This window comes from Salvia splendens, chromosome 9 (assembly GCF_004379255.2).
Source record: "Salvia splendens isolate huo1 chromosome 9, SspV2, whole genome shotgun sequence".
Taxonomy (NCBI): Eukaryota; Viridiplantae; Streptophyta; class Magnoliopsida; order Lamiales; family Lamiaceae; genus Salvia; species Salvia splendens.
This window is the reverse complement of record NC_056040.1, coordinates 32,945,225-32,964,604: the sequence shown is the minus strand read 5'-3', so window position 1 is coordinate 32,964,604 and position 19,380 is coordinate 32,945,225. Positions and strand designations below refer to the sequence as shown.

The 19,380-nt window shown below is 39.1% G+C and overlaps 1 long non-coding RNA gene across 1 annotated transcript; it reads right to left on the bottom strand.

Moving 5' to 3' along the window:
* Positions 1-16,066: 16,066 nt before the first annotated feature.
* LOC121747451 lies at positions 16,067-19,162 on the bottom strand. The gene is made up of 3 exons (XR_006039201.1): positions 19,034-19,162; positions 17,927-18,026; positions 16,067-16,241 (listed from the first exon to the last, which is right to left on the bottom strand). It is a non-coding gene; the product is annotated as an uncharacterized LOC121747451 (long non-coding RNA).
* Between the last annotated feature and the right edge of the window lie 218 nt (positions 19,163-19,380).

Sequence of the window (19,380 nt, the reverse complement as noted above, 5' to 3'; positions counted from 1 at the left end):
AATGTTCATGCAAAACATCCATTGTCTTATGGACTCCAAAATGCCCCATTAAACCACCACCATGTGCTTCACGCACAAGCAATTCACGCATAGAACCTTTAGGAATGCACAGTTTATTTTCTCTAAACAAATAGCCATCATGCCTATAGAACTTGTCAAATGCAGCATGCTCACAAGCTAAATAGATAGAAGAAAAGTCCGGGTCATTATCATACATTTCCATAATCAACTCAAAACCAAGCAACTTAGAACTCAAATTAGTGATCAAAATGTACCTCCGAGACAATGCATCAGCCACAATGTTTTCTTTTCCATTTTTGTATTTGATTACATAGGGAAATGATTCAATGAATTCCACCCACTTAACATGTCTCTTGCTAAGCTTACCTTGACCTTTCAAGTACTTGAGAGATTCATGATCCGTATGAATTACAAACTCTCTAGGCCACAAGTAATGCTGCCATGTTTCCAAAGCTCTAACCAACGCATATAACTCCTTGTCATACGTTGGATAGTTCAATTGAGCTCCTTTCAACTTTTCGCTAAAGTAAGCGATTGGCTTTCCATCCTGCAACAAAACAGCTCCGATGCCTACTCCAGATGCATCACATTCAAGCTCAAACATGTTATCAAAGTTAGGCAAAGAAAGAATTGGTGCAGTTGTAAGTTTTTCTTTCAGGAGATTAAAAGCATGCTCTTGTTTTTCTCCCCAATAAAAACAAACATCCTTTTTCACAATTTCATTCAAAGGTGCAGCAATTGTACTAAAATCCTTGACAAACCTCCTATAAAAACTTGCAAGACCATGAAAACTTCTAACTTGTGCTACATTTTGAGGAACTGGCCATTCTAAAATAGCTTTCACCTTCTCCTTTTCCATTTCAATCCCATTAGCACTTATAACAAAACCAAGAAAAACAACTTTATGCATGCAAAATGAACACTTCTTGAGATTAGCATACAATGATTCTTTTCTTAAGGTGTCCAAAATAGCATGCACATGGTTAAGATGTTCATCCACATTTTTGCTATAGACAAGAATATCATCAAAATAAACAACCACAAATTTTTCAATGAATTTTCTCAAAACATGGTGCACCAATCTCATGAAAGTGCTTGGTGCATTAGTTAAACCAAAAGGCATGACTAACCACTCATATAGACCAAATTTTGTTTTAAAGGCTGTTTTCCATTCATCTCATTCTCTAATGCGAATTTGATGATAACCACTTTTCAAATCGATCTTACTAAACACAACAGATCCATGCAATTCATCAAGCATATCATCTAGCCTAGGAATAGGATAGCGATACTTTACAGTGATTTTGTTGATTGCTCGACAGTCGGTGCACATCCTCCATGATCCATCTTTCTTAGAAACAACAATTACCGGCACAGCACATGGACTCATGCTCTCACGGATTTTTCCTTTCTCCAACAACTCTTGCACTTGCCTTTGAATTTCCTTAGTCTCTTCGGGATTGGCCCTATAGGCTGGTCGGTTTGGTAGAACTGCACCGGGAACAAAGTCAATTTGATGTTCAATACCTCTTAATGGAGGTAATCCACTTGGTTCATCCTCGGGAAAGACATCCTCGAATTCTTGTAAAAGAGACACAAAAGTACTTGACAAAGAAGTGGTTAATTCGTTAGTGGTAAACAAAGACTCTTTGTACACTAAGATGAAAACACTCTTTTCTTTAACTATTGCACTCTTTATTTCTTTTGCTCTCACATAGAAATTCTTTTTTTCTTTTCCCTCATTCTTACTTTTCTCTCGACTCTTTTCACTCGACTCTTTTTCAATGCCCTCGCTTTTTTTTCTCTCAACCTCACGAGCTCTCATTGCTTGAGATAATTTCTGTTGATCTTCTTGAACTTGTTGAGGTGTCAAAGAGACAAGCATGATAGACTTGTTGTTGTGCTTGAAGGTGTAGTGGTTGTGAAATCCATCATAAGTCACTTTACGATCAAACTGCCATGGCCTCCCCAAAAGAATGTGACTAGCATACATTGGCACAACATCACAAAGAACATCATCTTTATAATTGCCAATTGAAAACGAAATTAGAACTCGCTTAGTCACTCGAATTTCTCCACATTCATTAAGCCATTGTAGCTTGTACGGATTAGGATGTTTTTCCGTTGTTAAGCTCAACTTTTCCACCATTTCAGAACTTGCAACATTTGCACAACTACCACCATCAATAATCATTATGCAAAGTTTACCTTGGACCAAACACCTTGTGTGGAAGATGTTCTCCCTTTGTTGATCATCATTTCTGTTTTGCATGTTTAGAGCCCTTCGAACGACCAAAAGTTCTCCATGTTCTAGTCCAATCTCCTCCAATTGTTTATCCTCCTCCTCATCATCATCATCTTCACGTTCACTTTCAGATTCTATCTCTCCATTTGGCTTCAAAATCATCACCCTTTTGTTTGGATATTGAGATGCAATGTGTCCAACACCTTGACAACGAAAACATTTGATATCTCTATTTCGAGTAGAAGTAGAAGTAGAAATACCTTTACCCTTCTCAAATTCTTTGGACTTGGATGTCGACGCTTCATTTTGGGGTTTAGAACCTGCCCCAAAATTGGATTTGGATGAAGTCCACTCTTTTGTCCTTGAAGAATGAGAACTTGTTGAAAAATTCTTTTGGATTGTTCCCTTCTTCTTCAATTGTCCCTCCACCTTCATGGCCATATGAACCATGTCCTCCAACTCCACATAGTGTTGAAGCTCTACAATGTTTGCAATCTCCCTATTCAGCCCACATAAGAATCGAGCCATATTTGCTTCTCTATCTTCTTCAACATTTGCCCTAATCATGGCAATCTCCATGTCTTTGTAGTACTCATCAACAGATTTAGTACCTTGTTTCATAGATTGTAATTTTTGATACAATTCACGAAAATAATGAGAAAGTACAAATCTCTTACGCATTATGCTTTTCATTTCTTCCCAAGTCGAAACCGGTCTTCCTCCATATCGCCTTGTACTAGTTGTCAATTGATCCCACCAAACTATAGCATAGTCAGCGAATTCAATAGCAGCAAGTCTAACCTTTTTCTCCTCGGAATAGTTGTGACATTCAAAGATGAGATCCACCTTTCTCTCCCACTCCAAATAAGCTTCGGGGTCACTCCTTCCTTGGAATGTTGGGATCTTCAGTTTGATGCTTCTCAAATCACCATCCACTTCATTTGTACGCCCTCTTCTACCGTTTCCACGTCTCTCATTTTGATGCCTATATGAAGCATCATCTTCTCCTCCACTCTCTTCCTCCTCGTTATTATTTTCATTTGTTGCCTGAACTTCTAGCCTCTCCAACCGCCCTGAAACACTTTCCAGAATCCGTGCAAACCTTGCAAATTGTTGTTGCATGGCTTTCAACGTAGGATCAACTGGAATATGATCGTCAGTAGAATCCATCCTCACAGTTCACTCGTGTATCACACAAAAAATAAACCTCACAAAACACTCGTGTATATCACTCGTTGGCTTTTACCTCCCCTCAAATAACCTCACCTCTCAAGCCTTTTACCACTCTTTCTCTTTTGCAAAGAAAACACAAGAATAAAACAAATCAAGAACAAACAAGAACAAATAGCAATCAACCAACTTTAGCCCTTGAATGAAGGATGAAAGGAAATGGTCGAGAAAATGATGTGAAAAATGTATTTGGGTTTTTTTTCTGGTTTTTTTGTTTGCTTCTTTTTGTAAAGCAAAAAAAGATAATGGATAAAAGAAGGTAAAGATGTTTACTATATGTACTTTTTTTTTTTGGCCCCTTTTTTTTTCTTTTTGCAACAACTAGATAAAATGAAGATAAAGTTGTGCTAGCCTTTCTCACTTTTTTTTTCGATTTTTTTTTTTTGAAACTAAGATATGAATGTAAGGTAAAGCTAAGAATAGATCAATACCAGATGGCTCTGATACCAAATGATATGGATTGGGATAGGACGAAGGACCCGTTGGATATATTGATCCAAGAACCCCACGTATAAGGTTTGGCAGCGGACTCCCTTGATTGATAATCTGGTTTGATGACCAAGGAACAAGAAAATGAGTTACTGGAAGTAATTAGAAGGAATAAGAAGGCAATAGGATGGACTCTCTTAGACCTAGTGGGGATCAGTCCTGATCTTTGCATGCACCACATTAGGCTGGAGGAAGGTGCGAGGGCATGTAGAGATCCCCAACGCAAACTAAAACCGAACATGAGAGAGGAAGTTCTGAAGGAAGTTTTGAAGCTGCTTTCGATGGGAATCATCTACTCTATACCAGATAGTGAATGGGTTAGTCCGGTCCATATGGTACCTAAAAAGTCAGGGATACAGGTAGATAAGAATGACAAGAACGAATTGGTGCCCACTCGACTAGTTACTGGGTGGAGGATGTGCAACGATTATAGGAAGTTGAATGAAGCGACCGGGAAGGACTATTTTCCCCTACCTTTCATTGATCAGATGCTAGAAAGGTTGGCAGGTAAGCAATATTTCTGTTTCCTTGACGGGTACAATAGATACTTCCAGATCTATGTAGATCCCGAAGATCAAGAGAAGACTACGTTTACGTGTCCTTTTGGCATGTATGCTTATAGAAGGATGTCGTTTGGGCTGTGCAATGCACCAGACACTTTTCAACGCTGCATGATGAGCATCTTCTCGGATCTGCTGGAGGATTGTATCGAGATTTTCATGGATGATTTCACCGTGTACGGGAACTCTTTCGATTCCTGTCTGGCAAGTTTGGACGTAGTATTGAGGAGATGTCGGGAAAAAAATTTAGTCCTCAATTTTGAAAAATGTCACTTCATGGTACCCAAGGGAATCGTCCTGGGGCACGTAGTCTCAAAGAAGGGCATACAGGTGGACCCAGCAAAGGTCGATGTGATTTTGAAGTTGCCTTACCCAACGAACCAGAAAGAGGTTAGAGGTTTCCGAGGGCGTGTGGGTTTCTATAGAAGATTTATTAAGGATTTCGCGAAGATTGCTCAGCCGCTCACCCATCTGTTGCATAATGATGTTGATTTTGTTTTCAATGAGGAGTGCAAGAAAGCTTTTCAGCTATTGAAGGATAAACTAGTCTCTGCTCCTATCATTAGAGAGCCCGACTGGAGTCTACCGTTTGAAATAATGTGTGACGCAAGTGATTAGAGGCAGTGCTAGGTCAAAGAATTGATGGGAAAAGCTATGTGATTTTTTATGCATCGAAAACACTCAATCAAGCTAAAAAAACTTTGACACCACGGAGAAGGAAATGCTGGCAGTCGTATACTCATTTGAGAAATTCTGCCCATAATTGCTGGGGTCGAGGGTGATAGTTTTCACTGATCACGCAGCTATTAAGTACTTTCTGGCGAAGAAAGAGTCCAAGCCGAGGTTAATCCGTTGGGTATTACTTTTGCAGGGATTTGATTGGGAAGTCAGAGACAAGAAGGGACATAAAATAAAGTGGCAGACCACTTGAGTAGAATTTTCTGGGGGGAAACAGACGAAGCTATACCTGATGCATTCCCAGAGGAGCATCTGTATTACATGGAATATTTTGCTAGACCCATCAGATGGGAAGAGATAATGGCAGTAACAGGTCTAGGGGATTCTGAAAAAGGGAAGTGTCAACTGAACGCCGAACCTTGGTTCGCAGACCTAGCAAACTATTTGGTCACTGCAGAAGTACCCAGTTCTCAAGAAATCACCCGGGCCCAGAAGATGAAACTGAAAAGTGAAGCCAAGTACTATTTCTGGGACGACCCGTATTTATGGAGAATGGGAGTCGACCAAGTAATAATGAGGTGTATTCCAGATTGGTAACAGAGGGATGTGCTGAATCATTGCCATGCCCTAGCTTGTGGAGGTCACTTTGGACCAAGGAAAACTGAGAGGAAGGTGTTAGATAGTGGCTTCTATTGGCCTACGTTACACAAGGATGCCTTCGAATTCTGCCAAAACTGTGAAAGATGCCAGCAGACGGGAGGAATTTCGAAGAGAGATGAAATGCCCCATTTTCCAGTGATTGTCTCCGAGATTTTTGACGTTTGGGGAATGGATTTCATGGGACCATTTCCATCTTCATATGGGAACACTTATATTCTTGTGGTTGTAGATTACGTTTCGAAATGGATAAAAGCAAAGGCTACCACTTCTTGTGAAGCCAAAGAACTGGCCAAGTTCCTTAGAACCAACATCTTTAATAGATACGAAGTGCCGCGTGCAATCATTTCTGACCAAGGGACGCACTTTCGTAACAGGACAATAGAAGCTCTGATGAGGAAATACGGGGTCCACCATAGGCTTTCTACCCCGTATCATCATCAGTCTAATGGACAGGCTGAGATTTCCAATAGGGAGATAAAGGCGATATTGGAGAAGACTGTGAATCCGTCAAGGAAGGACTGGAGTAAGAGACTTGGAGATGTATTGTGGGCATACCGGACAGCATACAAAACGCCTATAAGAATGTCACCCTACAGGTTGGTTTTTGGCAAGAGGTGCCATCTGCCCGTAGGAGTGGAGCACAGAGGATACTGGGCGGTCAAGGAAATTAATATGCGACCCCAGTCTTGTGAGGAAGAGCGAAAATTGCAACTTCAAGAGTTGGAAGAGTTGAGACTGGAGTCACATGAGTCCGCAATTTGGTACAAAGAGAAGAAAAGGCTCTGGCACGACAAAAACCTCCGGGTCAAGGAACTCCAAGTAGGGCAGAGAGTGCTCCTTTTCCAATCCAGGCTCAAGCTGATGCCCGGGAAGCTAAAGTCCAAATGGGTCGGGCCATACACTATTGTTGGCCTTCGAGCAAACGGAGCTGTGGAAATTCAGGGCAGTGCTTCAAACTCTACTCCTTTCCTTGTGAATGGTCATCGGGTAAAAGTTTTTAGGGATAATTCTGAGTTGTGCGTAGTGGAGGAAGTGCCACTACGCGCACTCTCTGTTATCGCCTAATCGGTCTGATGAGTAAGTGCTTTCGATGAATTCCTGGGTCAGGTAAATGGAAATGCATTTTCAACCTATACACTAAACCAGGGGATCTCGAAGAGCACTCGTTTGAATGTGTAAATAGTTTAACTGCTTACCTAAAAATAAAAAAATTACTAAACAAAAAAAAATTCTAATCTTCCAAAAATATTTTCGGAATGCCAGATTCTTTAGGGAAATTGCTTTGTCACCTTTGAATCCTTGACCTAGGAGTCTGGCGTTTCATTTTTGTTTTTTTTGCCTAAGTATGGTATTGCGAGAAGGGAGCGTTTACATGGGGAAGGGAGTTTTAGTTTGGGAGGAAAGTGGTACAATTCGAATTTCAAAGTCACACTTTATGGGAAGGCGTACGGTTGCTGACCTCATGCCTGCAACCGTCTGCAACCGTTCCCATTCCTATCTAATACCTATTTTCCTTCCTTATTCTTAATTTCTCAAACCAAACTTTCTCTCACTCTAAAAAATCCCCAAATTTCTCTCTCTCGCAATACCCACATTTCTTTAACCCTAATCGGAATTTTCTTCCAAGTTTTTAAGTGATTTTCAGATTCAAGCCATGGAAAACAAATCGGCAGTGTTTATGTCAGACTTAATGCAGAAGTTCGGCGGTCCTGAAGAGGCGATGAAAGTCTTTTCCATGTTTACATCAATGATGGGACAAACCAAACCGTCCGCCGTAATAACCGCACCAACAACAGCACCACCACCACCACCCACTATTCCCAAAGGTTCGGCGACTCGGCACGACGTTTTGAAAACAATAACAGAGCCGACCACTAGTGTAACGCCCCGTTTTTTCTAAACCTAATTTTTTTAAACCCTAAAGTACTTGAATTTAATGCTTTTAATATTGCGAAGTCCGTGAATTAATTGTTGAGTGGAATTGTTGTTGGACTAGAGATTTGTGAAATAAATTACTGCGCGAATGTAAAATCATTCCTTTTCGTGAGGAATAAGTATATTGGACTCAATCCGCGAGTTGGATCGAATAAATCGGATAAATAATATAGAAATCCAGTCCGTGATAAATAAATTGTGGGCTGCTTTAATTCAAAATTTTAATTAAAGATTTTGCAGAGATTTTCTTTCTCCGTGATCTGCAAATAAATACCAAATAAATTCAAATTTATCCAAAATAAATAAAAAGAAGCAGAATTCGAAAATGTAAACCCACATTGGAAAAACCGTTCCCTCTCTCCCCAAATCTCTCTCACATCCAAACCACCCCTCCCTCTATTTTAAATCTCCAATTCAGTTTATTTTACTATTCTACTCGTTCTCTATAGCAAGAAAACCAAGACTTCTTCACAACTTAGATTCAAGGTAATTCTATAGAGTTTCCTCTATTTTTTTCAAAATCCAAACCATCTCATTTAATCTTCTTCCGGCAGAAATTGAGAACCAAATTCGTGAGAGAGAGCTACCTGTTGTCTTTCGAAATCTGATCAAGGTATAATTTCTATCCAAATTTAAAGCATGAATTTTTAGCATTCTATGCACGACATATCATCCTGCACCCTTCCCACATAATGCAATCAACAAGCATCTCCAATCAAACAACACCAATCGAACTCCCCTTTAATCTTTCAAACCTAAAACGCAAAAAGAAGTAGATTTCAATTGAACACACAAACGAAACTGAACTGTAACTGTTAGAACTTATCTTTCATGGGGTCGGAGTCTTTCGGGGCTGTTCGGGTTGTTCCGGGGTTGTTCGGAGGTCAATCGGGGCACGGCTGGACGGCGGTGGACGCGCTCCAGCAGCAGCTCTTCCCGGCGGATCGGCGGCAGAATTTCCTCCACTCCGACGGCAGCAGCGGTGTTGTGCGACGGAGGTGGTGAATCCTGACCCGACGACTGCACCGACAGCACCGTGGCGGCAACACTCTGTCTTCCCGACGAGCAGCGGCCAGCGTCGTGGGGTGAATTGGAGAAGCCGACAGAAATTAGGAGAAATTGGTGCCGATTTGGGATCCGCTGCCAGACGAACTCATGAAAGCATTAGGTGATGGAAGAATTGAGCAATTCGCATCTGTTAGCTATGGGTCGGTGGAATAATTTGATTAATTTTGTGATTGGAATCATGAAGAGTAGAATATGGGGAAATTGAAGAAGAAGAAAAGAAAGGAATTAGAATGGTGAGAGGGAGAAAGAGAGAGAGTTGACCGAGATGAGTGAGTAGGGGAAAGTTTTGTTTTGTTTTGTGTTTGAGTTGGGCCATTCTTTCTTTTGTTATTGGGCCCGAATTTTAAGTTGGATAAATAAGGATGGGGAGTATAAGCTTTGGGCTCTTTTTTTTGTTGGACATTATTAAATGAAATGGAGAAATAAGGATGAGTTAATTGTTTTGGGCTTTAAAATTTAAATTGGAGATATAAGGTGGGGAAATAATTAAGTCTTGGACTTTTAAATAAATCTTTGGGCCGATAATTAATAGTGAAGAATTATTTAATTAATCCCAGAATATTTCGATGGATGAATAATTTTATCCTAAGTCCGAAATAAATATATTTGCGAGGGAAAATATTTTCGACAATTAGTTCATGTGCTTAATTAAATCTTAAGATTTAATTCGATATCATTGAGAAAAATACTAGGAGCCAACAGAGAGAGTATGGCTTGGGCGGCCGGAATTAATCGAAATACTTAAGCTTCTAATTGGAAAAAAAAGAGTAATCCTGTCAATAAAAATAATTGAAGCCTTAAATGCATGCATCTTATTCATTACTTGATTCATTGTGTTGATTTATGTACTATTTAAATGCTAAAGGTGATTCCTTGCAAGCAAGACGTGATATCAAGGGAAAGAATATAGTTGTGGATTAAGCACACGAGGTGGGCTTTCTTTTGAATAAGGACAACGTCCTAAATATTTTATCGATGGAAACACAACTATATTTATCATGTCGTGATTTGTGTTTTAACGTGCCTATCTGATATGGCTATGCGCCATTGTTATATAAATCGAATTCGGGTCCTCGTAGGGCCACAAACCCTACTTGGACTAGTGTACACCTATGGCAGATCGTGTGCTAGCGTACGGGCTGGCCGGTCTAGTAGCTTGGTTTGTGGCCACATTCCAAGTCATGTATTGGCAGATATGGCTAACGTCTATGGGAAAATGACTGATCAGTCGACTTTTACAATGGGAAATGATTTTGAGTGCCTCGGGCATTTCTAAAGCTAAACCCCGATGGATACTTATGGATGGCATGATAAATTACTATTTATTGAAAATGTTTTCGGCATGAGCCACTGAGTATTTTTTTATAATACTCAGCCCTACATGTGTTTTCTCTATGTGCAGGTTGAGTGGCGACGAGGATGTGGTGGTGTTGAGCAAGTGAATTTAAGATATTTTTGTTTCTTTGAACCTTGAGTGTCGTTGTGTCTTCACACATGATGTCACTCTTTCTCTTGGTCGTCTCCGCTGTGACGTTTCGTTTAATTATGTTTTATTTGGGCCGACAACTTTAATTGTTAGGATAATGGATATTTTGAATTTCTTGTCGGATAATATCAAACTTTTGGTTATTTATTGGGATATTAATTGTTGGTCCAACTTGTGTTGAAACCCTATTTCTTTTCGTCTATTTATTAAATTCTTTTGATCACGATCGCCCGTATTTATTTACCCTAAAGGGCGGTCGTGACAGTTTGGTATCAGAGTCTCAGTTTCTTTCCGCTCTGGACCCAAGAGTCTTTTTGAGTTGTAGTCTACCCTTGTATCGATAGACTAAAGTGTTAAACGTCGAAGGCTCAACACCACAACTCGTCACGCCCAACCACGAAAGAAGTGGTAAGAATATTTTGGCGACTTTTGAAATGAATTACTGAAATTTTTGAAATTCGATAGAAAAATGGTTCCTTGTGAAAATGGCAAGTTTGGGCCTATTGGAAATTTAAAGTAAATGCTATGGCTTTTGGAAAATGATGTGGTCATATGAGACGTGAGACACTATGGGAGTATGTGATTGAAGATGTTGAATGTGGTAAATATTGAAGTGTGAATATGAATCGCATGCTTGAGGCGGAGACTTGTTATTACATGTTTGAGCTGCGAATTTAACTTGAAGGACATACATGTTGATTACTTGAGCCACATTTTTTTTTATGCCTATGTGGTCGAAATTGCATGATTACGAAACTGTGAATGCAAAGCATGATGAGTGCAATGTTAAAATTTTGTGATTGTGATAAAGATGTCCATGAACTGTATGATTTACGAAATGTGATTCCATGGACGATGGATTGACTGAGTTACTATTTTAAATATTAATATACGCTGGATGAAATGCTATGGAATGCCAAATGGTTTATATGAATAAACATGTTTGACTGCGCAATATATGAATGACGTTTTATGTGATGATAATTCATGATTGATGAAGTACGAGGTATCGTATAGAATCATTATGAAGGTGAAATGTGGAATTTTAAACTTTGTTTCAAACGTAGAATCCCTATAAAGCTTGAATTAAGCAACGATCGAATATATGTTGAAGTATGAGACTAAGAACTATGTCTGGAAAACATAGAGTGCCTAAGAAGTATGCTAGGCAGAACGTGCTCGAACATAGTTGTAAATTGATAACTACAATATCACTTTCCTGAGTGATGGGATAAACGAAAACATATACTTCGAACTAGACGTATTATTATAGCTGGCTATTGTTTTCTCTGGATGATAAGGACAAAACGAAAGGAAATTTCTAACGAGATCAGGACAAGAAGAAATGTTAGGTGATGTATCCTTACAACGACGAGAAATTGTGCCTGCCATCAGAGAAAGTGAATGCAATCGTGCATAACATGTTAATGCAACGACGCGTTACAAATAAGACAACACTTATGACACGTTAAGGCCAAGAGGGTTATTACCATGTTTTAATGAGAATGACCGCTACGGCGTGCCAAAAACAGTATGAAGATGTGATCTTCAAGGACAGTTAATTGCTTTAACGACACCAAGAATCTTGACTTAGGATCTAGAGTTTTCGAGAACGCTTCTATTATCTTCGGGAAATGACGGAGTACCACCTTTGTAGCTAGAATGGATGAATTTAATTGACAGTACTTACTTGGATTCTCATAAATTTCTTTCTATGAAGCTCCTTGACAATGGTATTCTTTTCGTGCATTTAAAACCTTTGATTGGCCTGCAATTTGCAAGTGATGCATCACTGTTTCTTTTAATGAAAGTAGTGACTCATTCTTGTTCCTCTTGAGTCATTTTCGGAGCCATTCTAATCAAGGGCAATGTCAATAGTGCTCCTCATGTTGAAACCCGTTCTGATCCAAGTAAGACTGTTAAGTAGATTTCCAAATTCTTGATACAAGACCCTCAAGAAAGACAATGGCTCGATCTCTGCAAACACATATGATGAATAAGTTTCAAGAGACACATACAAAATGATACACCAGCAACCCGCAGAGTCGAATAATTACGCATCTATGCTTAGTTGTGGCAAACAGCCAAAGAATCGAATGTTATGCCATACCAGACATTAGGTCTTGAGAAACAAAAAGTTGAGAGAAGCCGTGTACACCAAATTATCACGTTTTGGGGCTCAGAATTTATGTAAGTGGTTGATCAAGGGATATACGGATAACAACAGAAAGTTAGAAGTCGGAGTATTCAAGATCGTCGCATAAGAGCATCACTGTATGATTAAGATATACGAACGAAGGTCGTCGATAAGAGGAAATCATCCAGCAAGTGGCGAAATTGAATCAACTAAAATGGGAAACAATCGAAAGGAGAAATGCCTGCAAGCACCATCACCATCACCTCCTCCACCTAATGGCATATTGAATTGATAGGAGAGCTAACAAAGGCCGAGACTTAGATACGCGCATTGGAGAGCATCTTCGAATTCTTCAAGTGCACTAAGGAAGAACGTTTGATTTGTGTAACCTACCAACTCACGGATTCAGCCGACTTTTGGTGGGACAAGCAAAGGACCATGACCACTGAGCAAGTGGATACAATGACATGGGAGGACATTAAGGCGGAGATATACAACAAGTATTTCCCAAAAAAGTTACCGAAAAGCGAAGACGGCCGAGTTTTACAATCTCAAACAAGGGCGCATGTCAGTGACAGAATATGGCCGCACACTTGTGACATGGCTCGGCATGCACCCGAACAAGGGATACCAATAAGAAGATGGCTGAGAAGTTCCGTCGGGCTTAAGGCATGAGATACTGATAGCATTGGCCAACCTTGGGAGGCTTACATACGCTAGATCGTTGACCCGCGTACTAGACGTGGATGAAGCTATGCCCAAGGAGAGGGCGATGTGAAACACTGGCACTGCCTCCACCACATTATTCATGAGAGAAGAGAAAGTGGGATGAAAATAAGGCTCTCTATTAAAATAATTGATACTAGTACACCCAAAACCAACCAAAGTATATGGGAATACAGGCTACACCGAGTCAGAGGGGTGATTTTCGACCCAAACCCCCTCAATGCATTGTTTGCTCGTACCATCATTTTGGAGAGTGTAGAAATTGTTATGGGGGAACTCAAGCTAGTCGCCCACAACTTACAAGTTATGGCCATGAGGGATGTCGATGTAATCTTGGAAATGGATTTGTTAACTATGAATTTTTCTACTATTCGTTGTAAGGAGAGACAAATATCATTACAAGCCCTCAGAAAGGAACCAATTGTGTATCATGGATCACGATGAACCGGAAAACGTCTATCATCTCCGCACTCCAAGCCACTACGATGTTAAGAAAAGGGCGCCCTGCCTATCTGGTCTATCTACAAGGAGATGAGAAGAAGGAAAGGAAAGTGGAGGATGTCGTTGTGGTACGAGAATTTCCAGACGTCTTTCCTGAAGCTTTACCTGGCCCACCGCCAGATCGACAGTTGGAGTTCACAATCGACCTAGAGCTAGGGTCGGTACTGGTGTCAAAGGCCCAATATCGAATGGCGCCTAAAGAGTTGGAAGAACTCAAGATACAACTTCAAGAACTTATGGACTTGGGTTTCATTAGACCCAGTGTTTCACCATGTGGCGCGCCTGTGTTTTTGTGCAGAAGAAGGATGGATCGATGAGAATGTGCATCGATTATAGAGAGTTGAACAGGATGACTCTCAAGGACAAATATCCACTGCCGAGGATAAATGACCTATTCGATCGACTTCGAGGAGCCGGTGTGTTCTCAAAGATGGACTTAAGGTCCGAATACCATCAATTGAGAGTCCGAAAAGAAGACATACCGAAGACTGTTTTTCGCACGAGATATGGTCACTATGAGTTCGTGGTTATGCCGTTTGGATTGGCAAGTGAACTTGCAGTATTCATGGGTTTGATGAATCGAGTATTCCATCCATATTTGGATAAATTCGTTTTGGTCTTCATAGATGATGTACTCGTCTACTCGAAGGATGAGAAGGAACACGAGGAACATCTGCGAATCACATTCGCGACGTTTAGGAGTGAGGAACTGTATGCCAAATGCAGCAAGTGCGAGTTTTGGCTTAAGGAAGTGAACTTCCTTGGTCACACAGTGTCGGCAGAAGGAATACGAATGGATTCCGCCAAGGTTGAGGCAGTACAACAGTGGAGAGCACCTTCAACACCAAACGAGAATAGACGATTGCTTTGATCAGCTTCGAGGAGTTGGTGTCTTTGTGAAAATGGATTTGACATCTGAATACCATCAACTAGAGTCCGACAAGATGTACCTAAGACGGCTTTCCGAACCAGATATTGTCATTATGAGTTTATAGTGATGCATTTCGGATTAAGAAATGCCCCGGCTGTATTTATGGACCTTATGAATCGTGTGTTTCATTAATACTTGGACAAGTTCGTCCTACTCTTCATAAACGGTGTCTTTATTTACTCAAAGAACGAGGAGGAACATAAAGAACATTTGAGGACTACCTTGGAGACGTTAAGGGTCGAGAAACTCTACGCCAAGTTCAGTAAGTGTGACTTTTGGCTCAAAGAAGTGAATTTCCTTGGGCACATAGTGAGCACAGATGGAATTCGAGTAGACCCCGCAAAGGTGGAAGCTGTACAGAAATGGAAAACACCAACCATACCTAACGAAATTCGGAGTTTCCTAGGACTGGCGGAATATTATCGGAGATTCATCGAGGGATTTTTAAGATAGCAAGACCATTGACTCAACAACTCAAGAAGGGGGTAGAAGTCAATTGGACCCCAGAGTGTGAGGTAAGTTTTTGATTGTAAGGAAAAGCTAACTAGTACACCAACTCTAGCTATGCTAGAACCTGGAGTGAACTACGTGGTATACACTGACGCTTCGAAGGTAGGACTTGGATGTGTGTTGATGCAGAACAACAAAGTGATTGCTTACGCGTCGCGACAATTGAGGCCACACGAGTTGAACTATGCAACCCACCACTTGGAGCTAGCAACGGTAGTACACGACTTAAAGATTTGGAGACATCATCTCTACGGAGTCCGATGTGAGATCTTCACGGATCACAAAAGCCTGAAGTACTTCTTCGAGAAGAAAGATTTGAACATGCGGCAATGAAGATGGCTCGAGTTGGTGAAGGACTACGATTGTGGCATCAACTACCACCACGGCAAAGTAAATGTGGTGGCAGATACTTTGAGCCGGAAGGACCATTCCCAACTGGCTACTTTTCTCACCAAAGAAGAAAGTCTGATTCGCGAGTTTAGCAAGATGCGTTTGGAAGTGGTGAGGGCACCTGAAACAGTGGAAGCACGAATTGCCACTTTAGCTGTTGAACCTGATCTAAGGTCGAGGATTATTGAAGCACAACGGATGGATGCGAAATTGGAGGAAATTCACGTGGAAGTGCGAACTCAAAAAAGAGGAAGACTATGCATACCGAATAACGAGGAACTCACAAATGAAGTTATGAGTGAAACACATGAGACTCCTTACACCGCCACCCAGGAAGTACGAAAATGTATCAAGATCTAAAGAAGTCCTTTTGGTGGAATGGTATGAAGAGGGACATAGCGTCATTCGTCAGAAGGTGTTTTGTAACACCCCTTAACCGGTAGGTAAACCCACCGAATAAGTGATGTCACGTTTCAGTATCGAAAGCCCGTGCTGAAATTTTTCTTTTTTCTTTTTAGCTTAAAAGCACAATTAAAAACTTAACATTTATCCAACGGAAGATTAAAGATTAAACTATTACACAACATGTCACGACTACTAAACCAAGTTGACCACCAGTGACTCACCAAAGATGCAAAGCTGCGCAACACCACTGACATAAGATCAACTCCAACCTGCAGGGGGGGAAAGAGGGGGAGTGAGCTCGAAAGCCCAGTAGCAATATCCAAACTACAGAATCCGACCCTCTCAGCTAAGACAATAGTAACTACATTATTTCCTTTTTAATCTTTTGCTGGTTTTCATTTTAATTTCACAAATTTCCAAAAATTACTTACAATATCACTATATCAAACTTATATGTATTTTCATCATACAACCTTTTCATATATTCTTACTTATGTCTCTTCAGATATTTCACATATCGTCATATATTATTTCGTATCACATTTTTCTCCTTTTATCATTTATTTTCATATACTATTTTTCCGTGTTAATTACCCCGAGCGGGGACCGATCAACATAATATATCATTTCTTCCGCGTGAGGTCCGATCAACAATCATATCATATATCATATTTCACAAATCACATATCACATATCACAGATCCTTATTCCCACGTCATCAGATATTATTTTATCCATCACATATTATTATTCACAAGTCATCAGATATTATTTTATCTTGTCTTATAAATATCACAGATCACAAATTACAGATCCTTTATTCAGAAGTCGTCAGATATTATTTTATCTTATCTTATTAAATATCACAGATCACATATTACAGATTCTTTATACAGAAGTCGTCAGATATTATTTTATCTTATCTTATTAAATATCACAGATCACATATTACAGATTTTTTATTCAGAAGTCATCAGATATTATTTCATCTTATCTTATTATATTATCACATATAACAGAACTTTATTCACCAGTCATCAGATATTATTTTATACGTAACAGATTACATATTATTATTCAGAAGTCATCAGATATTATTTTATATTATCTTATCATATAACCCCTATATCTGCTTGGTTTCAGGTAGGGTACACGGACCAGATTAGAAACAGAATCAGATGCAGACACGGATTTTGTCCTCGAGAGGACTCCGCACAGACCACCCATAGGGTGCATATCAGATAATCAGACCACCCATGAGGGTGTAGACAGATAATTCAGACCACCCATTAGGGTGCAGACAGATAATCAGACCACCCATGAGGGTGCAGATCAGACAGATCAGATAGGGGCCCATCAGATAACAGACGATCCTCGCTTCGGTTATCCAGAAGACGAGTGATCACATATAATGCAGCGCTGCTGTCCTATGGCATGCCAATTGTACTCAACACGTATGACCAAGCAAACAGGACGTTTTATTTCATATTCTTATTTCAAATCTCTTTTCTCTCACATTTATTCCATTTCCAAAAATCACTTCAGATAATCGTTCTTATCGAATTCACAGACATTCTAAACTTTTAGTATATGCTTTTATAACCTTTATATAATATTCTCTTGTTTCATTTTATTCAGGCTCTACTTATCAGATAACTTCTTTTTCATATACATTCAGATATCTTTTCATAATCTATTCAGACATATATCACACTATTCAGATCTTCATAATTTATTACATTTCATTGCATATCATATCCAATGTCTTTTATTCATATTCGTACCATTTTTCCGCAGATCATTCATATCAAAATGAATTAGTATCATAATAATCCACATATTAAACCACAAAAATATTTAAGCACATTATTTAATTAACATCTCACATATAATCACATTATAGCACACATCATCTCAGCCAAAGGAATCAAAAACCATAGAGAGGATACGCTACCTCACAGGCTTATGAATATAAGCCTATTTCACCTTCCTACCCTTCGCTATCTTCTAGGTCCATTCCTTTTGTGTTCAAAACACGCTATAGGCTCCTTCGCCTTTATGCATAATATAAATAGCATAGCAATCAATAACTCATATTTACCCATGATCATGTTTTCATCATTAAATCATCTAAATAAATTAATTTGCTATATTAACTTAATATCTTCTTATTCTTTAACTTTCTAATATAACAACTGCATTAGACTGATTCGTCATAAAACTTCTATATTCATACGGAAGGATTTAGAGACTTACCATAATATTTTTAAATACCCAATGAAGTCTGGTTTATAATCCAATAAAATTCATTCAAAGATTCCTAATAGTTTAAGAGATATTCTCGTTTTCCCACAGACTACCAAAAATCAGACCATTTCCGGCAGCAGTTTCTAAACAATTTTTATAAATGATATTTGTACTCTTTAATTCGTCATAAAATTTAGAGAACAACTATACACCTTATAGTTAATTTAGAAATTATTCAATCAAGTTTTCATCGACCTTAAATACCCTGAATATTTCGGATAACACATACCAATATATGACAAAGTACCAGAATTTTGACAGTTCGTAGCTGTATTGTTAAACAATTTATACACATAGTAAAAGACCTCCTAAATTCTCCATAAAAATCAGGGATCCTCTAGACTCATCATAGTTATTATAGAAATTGTTAAACAAAAGTTTCCACTAATCTACTCATGCTAAACAATTCGGAACATGTCACTGAAAAACAGGGGATTAAACCTTGATGATCCAATTCTATTTCAATTCATGTTTAATCATAAATTTCATCTAACTTGACCATCTAACTACTAAAACCACAAACCCTAAGGTGTATTTTTAATCTCAACATCAAGTTCATACCATGGCAATTTAACTTTGAAATTATCCATCAAAACGTGGCATACGACGTCTATACGCTACGTATTCGACAATTAATCGAACATAAAACCATTTATGCACCAACACCTATGGAGCTCGAAATTTTCAGATTTCCAACCTTAATATATATATTGAATTTCATGCTATAAAAATAGTATAGGAAGAAAGACCTTACTTGATTTCTTAACGTTTACGCGATTACATGTTCGATTCGCCGATAAACTTAAGAAAATGTGAGAGGAAATAGCCATGGTGATTTGAGAGAGGTGGCTGCCGATTTTTTTGTAGAGGAGAAGAATGAGGAAGAAAGATGATATCTCATGTTTTTAGTCTCACAACATTAGTATTTTTCCATGGCTAAAAATGGAGACATTTGGCAACATTTAGTTAAACTACTTGTAAAGCCTTGTCTCTAGACTTCTCTCTAATATTTAAAATAAAATTTGCAGCCATTTCATTCCTAGTTGATGAGTAAAAATCGGTACTTTCCAAATAAAGAGAAAGAATTGATTTAATTAATGT